The following is a 13,875-nucleotide window of genomic DNA, read 5'->3' on the forward strand; positions in this document are numbered from 1 at the left end:
GGAAGTAATGCCTCACACCTTCCCTGAGAGAACAGAGTGCTCCAGGAGCTGAGACCAGCACAACTCAGAGAGTCTCTGGGCTGGTGCTGAAGGAAGTAACTCAACCTCCTACTCTTGCCTGTCTCTGTTCAAAGTGGAGACAGTATGGAAAAGACACACATCTAGTTTAAGAAGTGTTCAGAGGGAGTGAGTTTTTGTGGTAAATCCCATTCTCCAGATGCCATTATCCTTTTCTTAAAGAAAAAACATTTCCCCTCAGAAGTGTTCCTCTATTGCTGTTGCTGGTGTGTTGTTCCTTTGTAAAGGTTTTCTTTTTTTTTTTTTCCCCTATTATTTTTTATTTCTCTTTAGTCTTCCCAGAGTAAGGGCTTTATAATCTTATAATCAGCACAGATGTGAAGACATTCAAATTGAGGATAAGAGAAGCTGAAAGCAAGTCTTCAGTGATTACTACCAGGCTTGTCTCAAGAGAAGGCTCGGCTACCATCACCTGGGGGCCCTGAAAGCTCACACCTGAATTCAACCAGGATGTTCCCTGTGCAAGGAATGAGACCCAGACATCCCAAATCTCCTGACCAGGTAACGACACCAGGCACACAACACAAGGCAAGCTATTCACAGGTAGCCTACAAAGTGTCCAAGGACATCAAAGGGAGAAGGTACTGCGCAAAGTAATTGCAGATGCAGTTTCTCAGGACTCCTTCCTCCCCATCTCCCACCCCCTCTGGAGCCATGTGGTACGACAGCACTGTGTGAAGTATTCGACAATGAAAAGTATCTCAGACCAGAGAGACAGCCTAAACTGACCTTAACTCAGGTAGCTATTTCTGATCTTAAAGGCTATATAAGCAAAGTGTCAAATTTTCTTTTGTTTTCACTGAAGACAGAGAGAAAAACATAAATCACAAGATTCAAACATACAACTTTGTAAAAGCTTTAAGAGGAAGGAAGTCAGCCTCTAAATGTACTCTAAACCCTACGATAGTTACATGAAAGGGGCTGGAGTAGCATGAAAACATGAACTGTCTTCCTAAGAACTGCTACACTGATAATACAGGGGATGCTGTCGAAAGGAGTGATGTGTTAAAGGTTGGTCTTCATTTTGAATAGCAACAGGCTGATGAGTACAAGGACTTTTAAGGAGCACTCTGGAACTCCTACACTGCTGAGCTTTGCACAAGGGCAACAGAGATTCATGCAGTGGGGAGTCCTCGAGGCTAACTAAAGTATTCCAATGACAGTTTTGAAGTTTAGATTTACAGATGGTTTCATTAGTTGCTCAGGGAGCAAGGTACACAGTAGATACTAAAAGGCTATCTGTACTAGAGCTACAAAAGAGAATCTCCTAATCCTTCTTTGGGTTAGGCAAATGTGTATCTTTTCCATAGGCTGCATCTTTGCAGCAGTAAGTGGAAAGGGTAATTAAGTAGTAGTTAGGAATCTGCTGAGTGTTGCATGTCCTTAATGTGCTTTAAGGAAATTCTAGCATTACAGATGCATGGCATTGCTATTACTTGATAATTGCATTGTGAAGTTTGGCATTTTTAATGATGCTAATATGCATGGGGTTATATTTTAAATTTAGTGTCTTATTTTATGTACCAAGTGCTATAAGTTCTTGCCCCTAAAGTAGTAAGATGTCATGGAAATCTGGACTGTAACATCCCATCACTTTATCCTTATAGTCTAATTAAATGCTGACATTGTTTAAATGAGTTAAATCGAGTATGTTGGGTTTCTGTGTGTCTTGCCAATTCAAAGCAAATTTAAATTAAGAGCCTTTATGAGAGTCTCATACTCCTTCTGGCATATTGCATTATTATATTGTAATAGATGTAATTTAGAAGATTATATCCCTCCTTAATTCATTCTCTCAGTTGTTTAGGAGACAAATTTGGGCTCATCAGTTTGGGTTGAACATTTTGTTGCCTGTTTCAGCTGTGTAAGTAACCAAGTAACTCTTGGAGAATCACTTTTAAATTTCAAACACAGACAATGCAGAATGCTGGGGGGGAGGGCTATGTTTTTAAAATGGCCTGGTGATTCAAATACCAATTCAATTCTTGAAGCACCTGTCTTAAGTAATATGTAAACAAGTCTCTTTTCACAATAGAGGTGCTTCACGTTCCCTAGAAAATCACAGTACTCTTAGTTTTCTCGAGTCTGGCAGACAAAATGATGAGCTGTTTTGAAAGCTTAGGCTAAAAAGGAATTATAACAGAAATTCTTAGAACTCATTATCCTTCTTAAAATGGCTTACATACTCACAGACACTGGCTCTAGGCAGTACTCTATCATCTATGTTTAAAGTCTGTTCTAGGGTTGAAAAATAAATAGGGACAATCAGTTAAGTCCTGTCTGTTTTAATTCTGCAATTGCATCAAAACAGGTGGGCAAATGAGGGTGATTTGCCTGCAAGATTATGACACCACTCCAGCGAATCAAGAACCTTCAAAGGAGAGAAAAAGTGCAAGAGAAGAGGAACTTACCCCTTGGTATTTGTGAAAGAAAAGCAAAATACCATAATTGTGAGGTAGTTTTAGTAATACTAAAAAAAAAACAAACAAAAAAAATGATTAGGCCATCTGGGTAGGAAGTAGCTGAAAGAAATTAAATGAAAGCAGGGAAAATGACTAGAAAGTGAGGAGAGTGAAAACCAGAAAAGCTTGTGAATAGAAAAAACCACCGTTCATCAAAGTGATCAGTGAATCAGAATGTGATACAAAGAAAAAATGCAGTAAAGCTATCCTGAGTGAAAGTAGATTTTGGAGTTTCAGGTGCATTTTTACTAACTGATCATCAGCTCTCAAGACCACTTAGCATCTGAAAGACTGTAGTGTATATGAAATTCTATCAGGATGATTAGGAGACCCCATTGAAAGAGTTTGTATTTATTTATCTGTAAGTTTTAGTTCTCAATATGTTTACTCTTGCCTCTTTCTTGTGGACAAGGTTACCCAGCAGTAGTGAAAAGAGGTAAAACCAAGAGAGTGCAGGATGGTAGAGGTAGATGCAAAGTAGATATGCAGTCCATCACAGCCCTACCTTCCAATCCAGCACATATCTCAGAAGGTGTGAAACACAACCAGCAGTCTAGAAAGTGTTGCTGTGGGGAGCGATGTCCTTGGTTTTGGGGGGACAGAGGGAGGCAGCAAATGGTAGAAATGCAGAAGACTGCAGAGAGACACCTGACAGCTCTGAGTAAATCCAAGTCCCTGAGGGGAGACGCTGGTTTGTATACAAATAGGCTGGAAACACCTGCTCCACGAATAAGCTCGAAAGGTTTCACACCTGATAACCCACTGTGCTTCCTCTCCAGTAATCAAAAAGGCATCACCGTGCTCCTGGTGTGATTATTTTTAAATTCTGTTTGCACTTGCTTGTCTACAAGAGGAATGTTTAAGCAAATGAAGGCAAATCAGCTGCTGGCATCACGTCGGCGTCTGCCATTGAACTATCATTTCCTAATTTCTTATCACTTTCACTGACCTAACTCATGTCACTGGAATTAGAGGAACTAAGGGGAAAAAATGAAATTTACCTCAACATTTTTTGCTTTTTTACAATTTTATCTTTGTATTTATAGCATATTTCCTGTTCTTCACACTAACAAAAATCCCCAGTGCCTCCAACATCTCTCTAAGAAGCCTCTTCATACCACCATTTAACAGCGGAGAGCAAGAGTGCAGAACCAGGAGTGATTCTGCATCTTCATCACAGGATTTCTCACCAAAAGCCTTTAAGAGGAGACTGAGAACAAGAACTTTCAGGACCATAAGGTTATATTACTTTTCCTCACCACAATGAAGAAACTGAAAACAAAATTAGGACACTTTTGCAGAGACAATTCTGATTGTGGCCTTTCTACCTGCAATCCCAGTAAGACAAACAATGGTCTGGCTAGCACAGAACAGAGCCACTGACCTCCTGCCTGCTCTCAGTAAGGAGATACCAGCATCTGATTCCCTGAAAGAGCTGATACCCTGATCACTATGTGGATTTGAAAGTAAATAATCCTAGTGACCAGGTTTTACCTGTTAGACTTTTCCCACTGGGCAGTAACCAGTTCAAACACAGACCAACCTATGTGCTTGTGAAAAATATTGCATATACTCTTAACCACTCATACATATTAGGCAAGGGCAAACTGGTACAAATTAAAATGCCCAAATTACACTTAATTGTAACATTTCCTGGGTTTTGAGTACTCAGCAAACATCTTTAACCAGTATGTAATGTTAAACATTACAAATGGTGTGCTAAAAATACCTGCATCCTCAATTCCCGGGGCAATGCAGTCTGGACCCCACCGGTGGTTGCCATTTGTGCAGGGGGTCTAAGCTCCCATCCACTTTCTGGGTCACTTTACCCCTGTGGATACAAAGACCGTGCCTCTACACATTAATGATGGCAAAAGGTGCATTATTTGTCACATGGGGCTAGAAAAAAAAAAAAAAAAAACTTTCCCCACTTTCCTTCTCTTACACAGCCACACAGGACCAGCTGTACTGTGGCTTTCTGTGAGTCAAGTTGAAATTGCATTCTATTTCAGACTCCATAAGCAGTGAAAATGTTCTCTGTCTGTGTGTACCAACATTCATGCATCTTGCTTAATGCAGCTATTAAATTAAAAGATCCTACTGGTTCTAATTGGTCTTCCTGAGTCAAAGTGTTTATCCATTCCACTTAAGGTAAAGCTCCATAGAGAGTCTATTTATAAATGTTACCAACATGGTTAATGCTTTTGACCTTTGATGGTGAGCGATTCTAATGGTTGTGCAACACAGGAGCAACATTTTTTGTTACTATCCTGGATGTTCTTGTTTGGGAACAGTCTGATGGCCTCTATTTCTCTCTTTCTCTATTTTTTAAAGTCCGCCAGATAAAAGGAGTTATTTGCTCAGAGTGCAGACAGACTGAGTTTTGCAGCAGTTCATGAGCAATAAGAACTGTGCACACATCAGCTTCTCAGAATCCTCCCCACCAAAATGCACCAACCTTTTGCCAAGGTTTTTTTTTACTGTACAAGAGCCAAAATGAACATGAGGGGAGGATGAGGTACCTGCATGTGTGTTCATGGGGTAAAGTATTTGCAGTTACATCTTTCTCATATGAGTGATGAAATGACCTCCTGGGCTCTGACTTTGGGCAGCTGAGGGGAGATTAAGGAGGGCTGACTAAAAATACTTAAATAAGGCAATTGCTTAAATTATAGAGGAGGACCGGGTCTACTTTGAAGAAATTTGAAAATTTTATTAAATGACTCCATTATGTTTTTATCAACCCTTGTATTTATTTTCATTCACTGCTTTAGAAGTTGCATGCTCCCACCCAGACAGTTCCTAGGTAGCTGCCTGTGGGGAGGCTACTTGGAGCCATGGGGTCAGCACCTCAAGACAGATGGAGATACTGTACCAGCTACATTCCTGTATGGCTGAGTTGTTTGTTCTCCAGATTTTTTCAGTAAATAGCAGGCCAGGAGAAGCTAATCAGTGTTAAACTCCAATTCCTAATCCAGACACAGGATCAGGAGCAAGGGAGCACAGGGCTGGTAAACAGCAGGTACTGCAGGTGAGGGAAGCAGATGGGGCAGGATGCCAGAAAACTGAGTTCCTGATTTCCTACTTTCCTGAATTGCTGGTTTCAGAATTTTTTTTTTTTATTTCTGTTTTAGCTGTGTAGGAATTAGATTTAAACCTTTAGTTTGCACTGCAGAAGAGGGAATCTGTGATGAAAGAAATATTGGCAGTGTTCCTTCATCCTTCTTTGAGCCATTGGAATGAAGCAGGCTATGCCTTCCTAATTGTCAAGTTCTCAGCAAAAAAAAAAAAAAAAAGGAGGATTCCCAGCAGGCATTCAGGTCTGGGAAAAGGCCAGAGACAGGAGTACCATGCCAACCCAATGTCATCACTTACTGGCAGTCTGCCACAGCAGACACTGCACGGTTGAAAACTGTTTGGTGACACCAGCAGTTTGTATTTTCTTGCTGAAATGATGCTCATCTCCCATACTGAACCTTTAGAAGAACACAACTCCAACCTTAGTATTCTTCCATGTGAGAGGACGGGGAAAAAATAAAAATTGTTTGTCTATATAACCTTGATATCACTTCTAGGCTGCTCCTGGGATCCCGAAGAGAAGAATAAGAGAACACCATTGTATGCACCCTTTATAGACAAGCAAACTAATGTATGAATAAGGGAAGGACCACACCCCAGAGGAGCACTGAAGATGCCGCTTGTGCCAAGCAATTTCTGTGTGAAATCCAGATGTGCAGTTTAAATTTTCAAGGACCTGGCATACCATAAGCATCTTCATGCACTACTGGAGTCATGCAGCTGTCTTATCTCCCAGCTAGGAGAGGAAAACCTCTCAACTTGTATGACTGCTGGCTCTTCCACACCAATAGTTTTGCTCTGCAAACCTACTCCTCCAGGCCCTAAAATGCAACTGCATGGCAGCTACAGGGATCTCCATGCTAAAAACAAAGTTCAGAAGCAGTGGAAGCCAGACCTCTTGCAGTCCTGAATCCTGATCCTCAGCCCCAGGAGCATTCACAGCTCCCTCCCTAGAGAAGGGCTGAGCCACAAGTAGTCCTCCCCTTGAAGTACTGGGGGTTTGAGGAGCTAAAATATTCCCTGAGTGCACAGGCAGGAGAATTATGTGGTAGACAAGTGGTAAAGACATCTCCCTGAGGAGAGGCTCTGCTCTCTGCCTGGAGGTAACTTGCAATGCATCATGGAGCAGGAGATATCAACCTCCTTGGCACTGGGAACCAATCTCAGGATTCCCCAGCGCTGGCACCCACAGACCACCTGCCTGAGATGCTGCCCAGGTAAAACATTCTCTAATGAAAACAAATCCATAAGCAAATACAACACCAGGGCTTTGTTTCCTGTGGTCACAAAGTGCACGGTTGGACCCTCCTGCGTCACCTGTGGGCCATCTGAAACGTGTCCCCAGTTTGCTTTTGGGGCATGTACCCTCCCTCATGCACTGTGCAGGCAGTTTCAGCACCCTCTTGAGGTTTTTGAAAGAATCTGAAGAATTTGGAAGCTGCTGCCTGAAATTTAAGGGTAGTAATGCTCAGCATAACTACTCTCAGACTCACTGGTGGATCTGGGCCAGTGTGATGGGTTCAGCGCCAGAGCCAAGAAAATAGGAGTGGAACTCAGTCAAAATATGCAAAACAAATGCCTAAATTACATTCTTAGATACATAAGTCGCAGACCAAGGTGGGTGCAACAGAAACACACTACCTACCTACCTACCTTTTATTTATTTGCACAATCCACAGTCCATATTTTTAAGAAGTCAGACTATAATTTCATTGCTCCAGTTGTTTGTTGCCACCACGCTGGCAGCCTTTAATCCAGCGTTAATTTGAGTCAATAAGAGATTGTGTATGTCAGAGTACAGATTGTGATCGTTATTCTTGACACCCTGCCTGCAATATACGGCCTCCAAGGGCACTTCAGTCCTACATCTTAACCTTCTTCAGTTGTGAATTACAGCCTAGGAATTTCATTACATGTTCATCTGCAAGGCTGGGTACAACAGAGTGACAAACTCCACATCCCCATGGGACTGAGAGAGTAATTAGGATAATACGTTAATGCATGTCCCTTGGAGGACTTGCTGAACAAAGAAAAGAAAAAAAAAAAAGAAAATAAGAGAATCACAGAAAAAGGAGTAATTGACAATATTCCTTCACAGTCCTAGTCAGACAACATCTGTTCAAATTAGATTTTGTGAATTTGATACTATCTGAACAGCAGGTCTGGTCCATAAGCCACCAATAACTCTTTTTTCCTTCCTTCTCCCTAATCTAATGAAATAATCAGCTCTAAAACAGATTCCTTGGAAAGAAACATGTGCAAATGGATCTTTTTATGTCAAACAGAGCTTTATTAACATCAGTAAAATCAACATGGGTATAAGGGATTGCTCATTAAAAGGCAGAATCTCTGTATTCTGCCCCTCCAAGAACTGAAATATTTTAAAGACAAACATATTTCTGATTTATCTTTTCTCCCTGGTGACAAGCTGCTATTGGACACCTTATTTAATAGCTTCACAGGAACTCCCTGCAAAGAAGAGTGAGAAAATTTATCTCATCTGAAAATGGATTTTCTTTGAGTGAGAAAATCCATGGATCCAGCTCACTTGGCACAAGGATTATCATTCTGAAACAAGCTTAAACTATCACATCCATCCAAACAAGTTTAGTTGGGGGTTCTTTTTGGCCAGAATGCTTAGAAATGGAATGGGAAGGGATACCCTACAGTTTAAGCCTCCCTGAGAATTGTAGTTCTTTTTCTTTTCTTACTAAAGAAAGGAAATTTAAAAAAAGAAGAGAATCTGTATATTTAATTCAACTACTAAAATTCACAAAATGCAACTTTCAATGTCCTGTGCAGAAGACATCCTGCAGAAAAAAACCTGTAAAACTCTATGCATGAGTATTTGAATCAGAAATGCTGGCACATTTATCTAACCACTGTCTAATGCACTGTGTTCACAGTCATATAAGAATAAAAGAACAGTTACACCAGGCCAGCTCAAAGATCTACCTGCTCAGCATGCAGTTTCTGAGAGCATCAAGCAAGGGGGTGTCTGCAGACAACACACAGAGTAACACTTCCCCTGTATTGTCTATGGAAAATCAATAAACCATTCATGAACTTCATCAGATGCTGCTAATGAAACTAAATTAAACCATGACCTGGGTGTTTGCATACCATGACAAGAAAAACAAGGGCCAAAATTAGCCATTACTCATCCTGAATTATTTGGTCTCATCTAAAACTATTTCAACAGATGAAATTATTTACAGATTTTTTTTTTTCTTTAGCTCATAATTACACTTCGCACACAGTAAATTATTTGCTTAATGTTCAGCTACAAGCTGAAAAACTTCTGGGACATCTGTAATCTTAGATCAACGTTTAAAGACAAGGGTAGTGTCTTTTAACAGCTTTAAGAGGAATTATTTTGGCTTCTAGGGTAATCCAAACAGCAAATCAATACCACAGAGGTTATGTTATGCCTCCTTTTGCTGCAGAGCAGCAAACTGTTGATGAATTTTTTTCTTTTTTTGTAAATGGCTTATTACTAGAGAAATCTGTCTCTGAAACCACTATGCCTTTAGGATTTTTCTCCCTTACTAGAGTGTAGTGGCTCTTGAAGCCAGTGATTAGAAGAAAGTTTGTTTTATGGAAAAAATTCTGAAAATTTACACATGATTTCATATAGATGGCATCTTTGTCATGTTAGAATCAAAAATACTCCTGCACTGCTACTGATGAGAGTTCTCAGCCTTTCTAATGCTATTCAGTTATTCATTTTTTTATGCTAAGTAAGGAAAGTCATATAACAATAAAAATTAAGCTGCTTACAGGAAATGTGCAATAATCCATCCTCAGTCAAGATAGCTAATGAAAATTGGGATTCATCAAATTCTGCTGATATAGGAGGCTAACTGCACGCAGAACACATTTATGTAACATTCTGGCAACAGACAAATATACGGTCTTTCTTTTAATTAGAAAATCTGTCTCTCCCTCTTTCATTCTGTGAGGCATAAACATGAATAAAATGCGGCTGCAATGCTGCATGTACTGACTTATAAGTTCATTAAACAGATGAGAGTGGAAAGATCATTTCAGTTGGCAACGAAGACACCTGTGCTAAAACCCATTCAAACCGGGGATCCCCAGCCAGGCACGTTCTTGAAAGGACAAAGCAACCTGACCTCTTGCACTGCTGGTCACTGCACGAGCAGCGCCCCAGAAAAAGAGGCGTGTTCTTTAAGGGGATTTCAGAAGTGCAGGCATAAAGTCAACCTGCTGAAAAAGAATTTGGCAACAGCAAGCTTTAACAACAGCACTGCAGGGGAAAAGCTCGACAGGGAGCGGTAGAGCCATCGTTTAGAAGCACAAAGGGAAGGGGAAGGCTCCCCTGCAACCACAACCTGCGCTGGAGTCAGTGATGGAAGAGGAAGTAGCAGCTGGATCGCCCCAGAGCCAGAAAAATGAAGCACAGGATCCGTGCAAAAACATTTGGCTGTTTAAGCTGCAACTGCTGAGGGGGCACGCTGTGTCTGCCCCTCCACTCATGCCCACTGCACGGCTTCAGCTGGCTGCCAGGAGGAAATATGGGAGCTGGACTGAAGTGGCTCTTACAATCTGGCTGTTCTCTCCTTTTCCCTGCTTCTCTGCATTTAGCTATCCTCCCTTCCCTTCCCTGCAACTTTTATTTCTTGTCTCTCTCCTTAATACACCAAGATTATTTTTCATTCAGCTGCACTGAAAAGGTAGGATATTTATAATGCTCAGGCTCAGGTGGGGATGAAAGAGTAAATGAAGCTGGAGGCCGTCTGCACAACAACCTGAGAGTGTCTATTAGAGATCTTATTGTTAGGACCAATGTGGGGAAATTCTTTTTGCCCTTAATGAAAAGGAAAAGAGAAAAAAAAAAAAAAAGAAAGAAAAAGATGGAGGTATATTACACTTTAAATTTGAAGCAAGTAGAGTAGGAAAAAAAGGAACATTTAAGCAAATGATAAAGAACAAACAAAAATGGGGTTTACTGATCCGTGGCAAATCAAGCCCCACTCTTTCTCATGCATAAAGACACTAGAAAAAAAGACACTTATTAGAAGACAAGTTATTGTACAAAGAGAATTGACCAGAAGACCATCAGAACACGGGCAGAGACTACAGTGGCAAGCCATGCTGGGCCAGAGCTGGTCACCAGTGTTGGTCATGGCCATTCCTAGCCCAGAAATCAACCCTTGAGTCTGGGCTGGGCCCAAGGGTCCATTTTAAAAACAATTTACTTCTTCATGCAACCTTCTCCCACCCCTGTGAATGCTCTTTGGTTTTCATGGTGCCTGCCTGGAAGAACCAGGGACCAGAAAGTCTTTCCTCTCCATCCCTGGGCCAGCACAGCCTCAGAGAGAGCAGCCACGGGACCGATGGCTGAAGGGCAGCATTCCAGGACACACCATGCCAGACCAGCAATTCAAAGTCAAATCTAACTCTTTTTACTGCTCCTCACTCAACTCTATTCTTTATTTCCATCAAGAACATCCACTGCAAGTGTATGTTTAGAGCTCAGGCTTGAAGCTGCCTTTGTCAATCTTCTGCCAGGATGAGAGCTGTTGCTTTGGCAGGACTGGTGAGGGCAGGGACATGGAACTGATGACAGGGGAGGTAAAAGTGGAAGATGCAGCCTGCAACAAAGCCATTCCTGGAGCTGTGGCAGGATGGTGCCCAGATAAATTAGGTTTGGCAACTCCTGGTCCAACTGACTTCCAGCAAAGAAGCAGTAGAATGTAGCCAGTATATTAAGAACAAGGATAGAAGGCGTTTTTAGACTGGCATAATTAAATATTCCTTAGACATTGCACTGCTTTAGCTGTGGTTTGGCGACTAAAAGGTACTACAAGGACAGAGTTTAGCTCTTTTTGAGCTGGGGCAAACTGAATCCTTTGTTACACATTAGTGCTGCAGTTTATGATGCCTGGTGGAGGGATATACAGACTACAGGGTGAGGGGAATGCTTGGAACTTTACATCACACAACTACACACTTTCCAAACTATTCAAACTCTTCATGAGCCCATTTGCAACACACTTGTTACCATCAGCTGACTGACAGATGTACAGTCCCCAAATGGAACTCATATAAACAGCCTTTTTGCTTCAGAATTGCTTCTGATCTCAGGCATATGTGGCACAGTCTCACCTTGGTGGAGCTAGCAGGTCCTTTTCTCTCTCACTCAAGCTCCAAGGTCTATTGCTGAATTCCATGGTTGTCTCGGGGGCTTCTCACTGGACATCTGCTCCTACTTGCAGTATCAACAACAACAAAAAAGCCAATATCTTTAACTGACTGACAGAACTAATCCATACACAAAACTCCTTTGAAATTCTTCTAAACCTTGGCAAGCAATACACCTTATGGTATTGGCACAGGAAATGTGTATAAACCACAGTATAGTGGTTGCTGAACTATGGAAAGATCTCCATATTTTCTCCCCAGTGGCACACACAGTACATTACAAATACATTTGCAAAACAGAAGAAGGAAGCAGATGGCAATAGTAGCCATAGATTTAAATGAAAATTTGCAGTGATATATATATATATTTTTTTTTTTAATTGCTTTAAGCAACCTTAGATAGCAACCCTAGTATTCCCTAACCTGGAATGCTGTCTTGTTTGAACATTAGGTATTTTTATAAATTCATATATCAGAGTGTTTTTAAGAAATACATCTTGGTTTCTACGCTTTCAGTATCAAGGAAGAGCTGAAAATCTCCATTCTCATAACATTAATTTCAAGTGGCTCTCGCTAGGAGACAAGTCTTCTAAACCTGCCAAATGAAATATTTGAAATTCTCAGCTACACAAAACATTTTCCCAATTTCCTTCTTTACCGACTGAGATCATTTTTATGCAGCAACAGGACAGTGCCACAGACACTATGGCATTGTGCCACATGCTGAAAGAGTGCACGTGGTCTCTCACAACACTTGAGCACAACACCGAGGACTTTGGGGGTGTAAAACCTCCGAAGCAACACACTTCATCTGAGGTGAAAAAACATAAATTCTGGAAGATGCAAGTTGAGCAATGCCAGCCTCAGTTGAAACTGGAACCAGTTTTTGAACCCAGATTCCCTAAATGTAGCTCAGTTAAGCATGAATTGTGCAGATATTCAGACTGCAGACTCAGAGGAAGAGCCAAGCACGGTGGTGATTTGTACCATTTTCACGTCATGTCTCCATAGATTATCAGGGAGCCAGCAAAAAATGATCTTTGCAAAGAGAAAAGCAACTTTCACTTGATTAAAATGTTAATGACCTCCTGAGAATTCTTCAGTTTGTTTCCCTCTTGCCCCAAGTTTTTATCATGTAAAAACGTTCAGTAATCTGGCATGTTTCAAATATTTGGCCTATATATTTCCATATTACTGCTAGAAGAGACACAACATAAACAGAACATAAATCAAAAAGAGCTCTTTTGGAGAATTCAATACCATTTTCTTACAGAAATACAATTATTGTATTTACAAAGGGGAAAAAATATTTTAAAAGGACTGTAAAGAATTCAAGGCATCTCTCAGAGCCTCGGGTTCACTTCTGGCTCTGTAACTTCCTAATCTGACTCCTAAGAACATGCTGGATTCCAACATCCTGTTGAGTCCTCCAGTTCATTTGGTATTAATCCCTTACAATGGGATAACAACTCTTAACCTCAGTATATTCACGTAGAGAGACTTTGCACCTACAATTCACATTTTGCATCACAGAACTGAAGATTTCTCAGCAGTGTTCTTACCAGCTAAAACCCCTATCAAAGCCAGAAAAGGAACTTTTCTCTTGTGTGTGTGTGTGTCAGGGCTTGGTTCACACAAATGCCAACCTTAGGGAAGATGACAAGCTCATTAAGGAATGTTGTGGCCAGGGACATGGTACAAAACTGTATTTCAGGTTTCTCATGATGGATGGGAAGGTTCTGATGCTGAGCTATCAGGCCAGAAATCAAGATCTGAGATGAGTTTTAAGCTCAGCCAGACTCCTTTATGATTTTGTGGCAGCTACTGTTTTCTCTATGCCTTTTTTTTAATGCCACTCTACCCCTCTCTGTCTCCCCGTGAGAAAAACAGACTTGATGCTTCCTTTTTGTGTTTCCAAATTGTTTCTTCTTTTAGAAGTGCTTTATAAAGAGGGTAGTTTCTGGTTAGCAGATCTCCTCACGTGTTTCACTAAGTGTATTTTCATTATGTAAGCTATAAAACCATGGGCCAATCTCTAAGAGAGTCCTTGACACTAAAGCTTGTTAACTGATCCACTGAGGAATAAGAA

General features: G+C 41.0%; 1 long non-coding RNA gene across 1 annotated transcript in view; it reads right to left on the reverse strand.

Moving 5' to 3' along the window:
- Positions 1-231: 231 nt before the first annotated feature.
- The window catches only part of LOC114066337, an 18,834-nt gene continuing 5,190 nt past the window's right edge, over positions 232-13,875 (reverse strand). Inside the window, exons 2-4 of the long non-coding RNA XR_003573164.1 lie at positions 5,916-6,016; positions 4,270-4,371; positions 232-499 (exon numbers count right to left, since the gene is read on the reverse strand). This is a non-coding gene — a long non-coding RNA (uncharacterized LOC114066337). The remainder of the gene's footprint in view (positions 500-4,269; positions 4,372-5,915; positions 6,017-13,875) is intronic.

The sequence above is a fragment of the Empidonax traillii genome, unplaced genomic scaffold, assembly GCF_003031625.1.
Source record: "Empidonax traillii isolate 1590-97213 ecotype Southwest subspecies unplaced genomic scaffold, ASM303162v1 scaffold757:size522588, whole genome shotgun sequence".
In the NCBI taxonomy this organism is placed as follows: domain Eukaryota; kingdom Metazoa; phylum Chordata; class Aves; order Passeriformes; family Tyrannidae; genus Empidonax; species Empidonax traillii.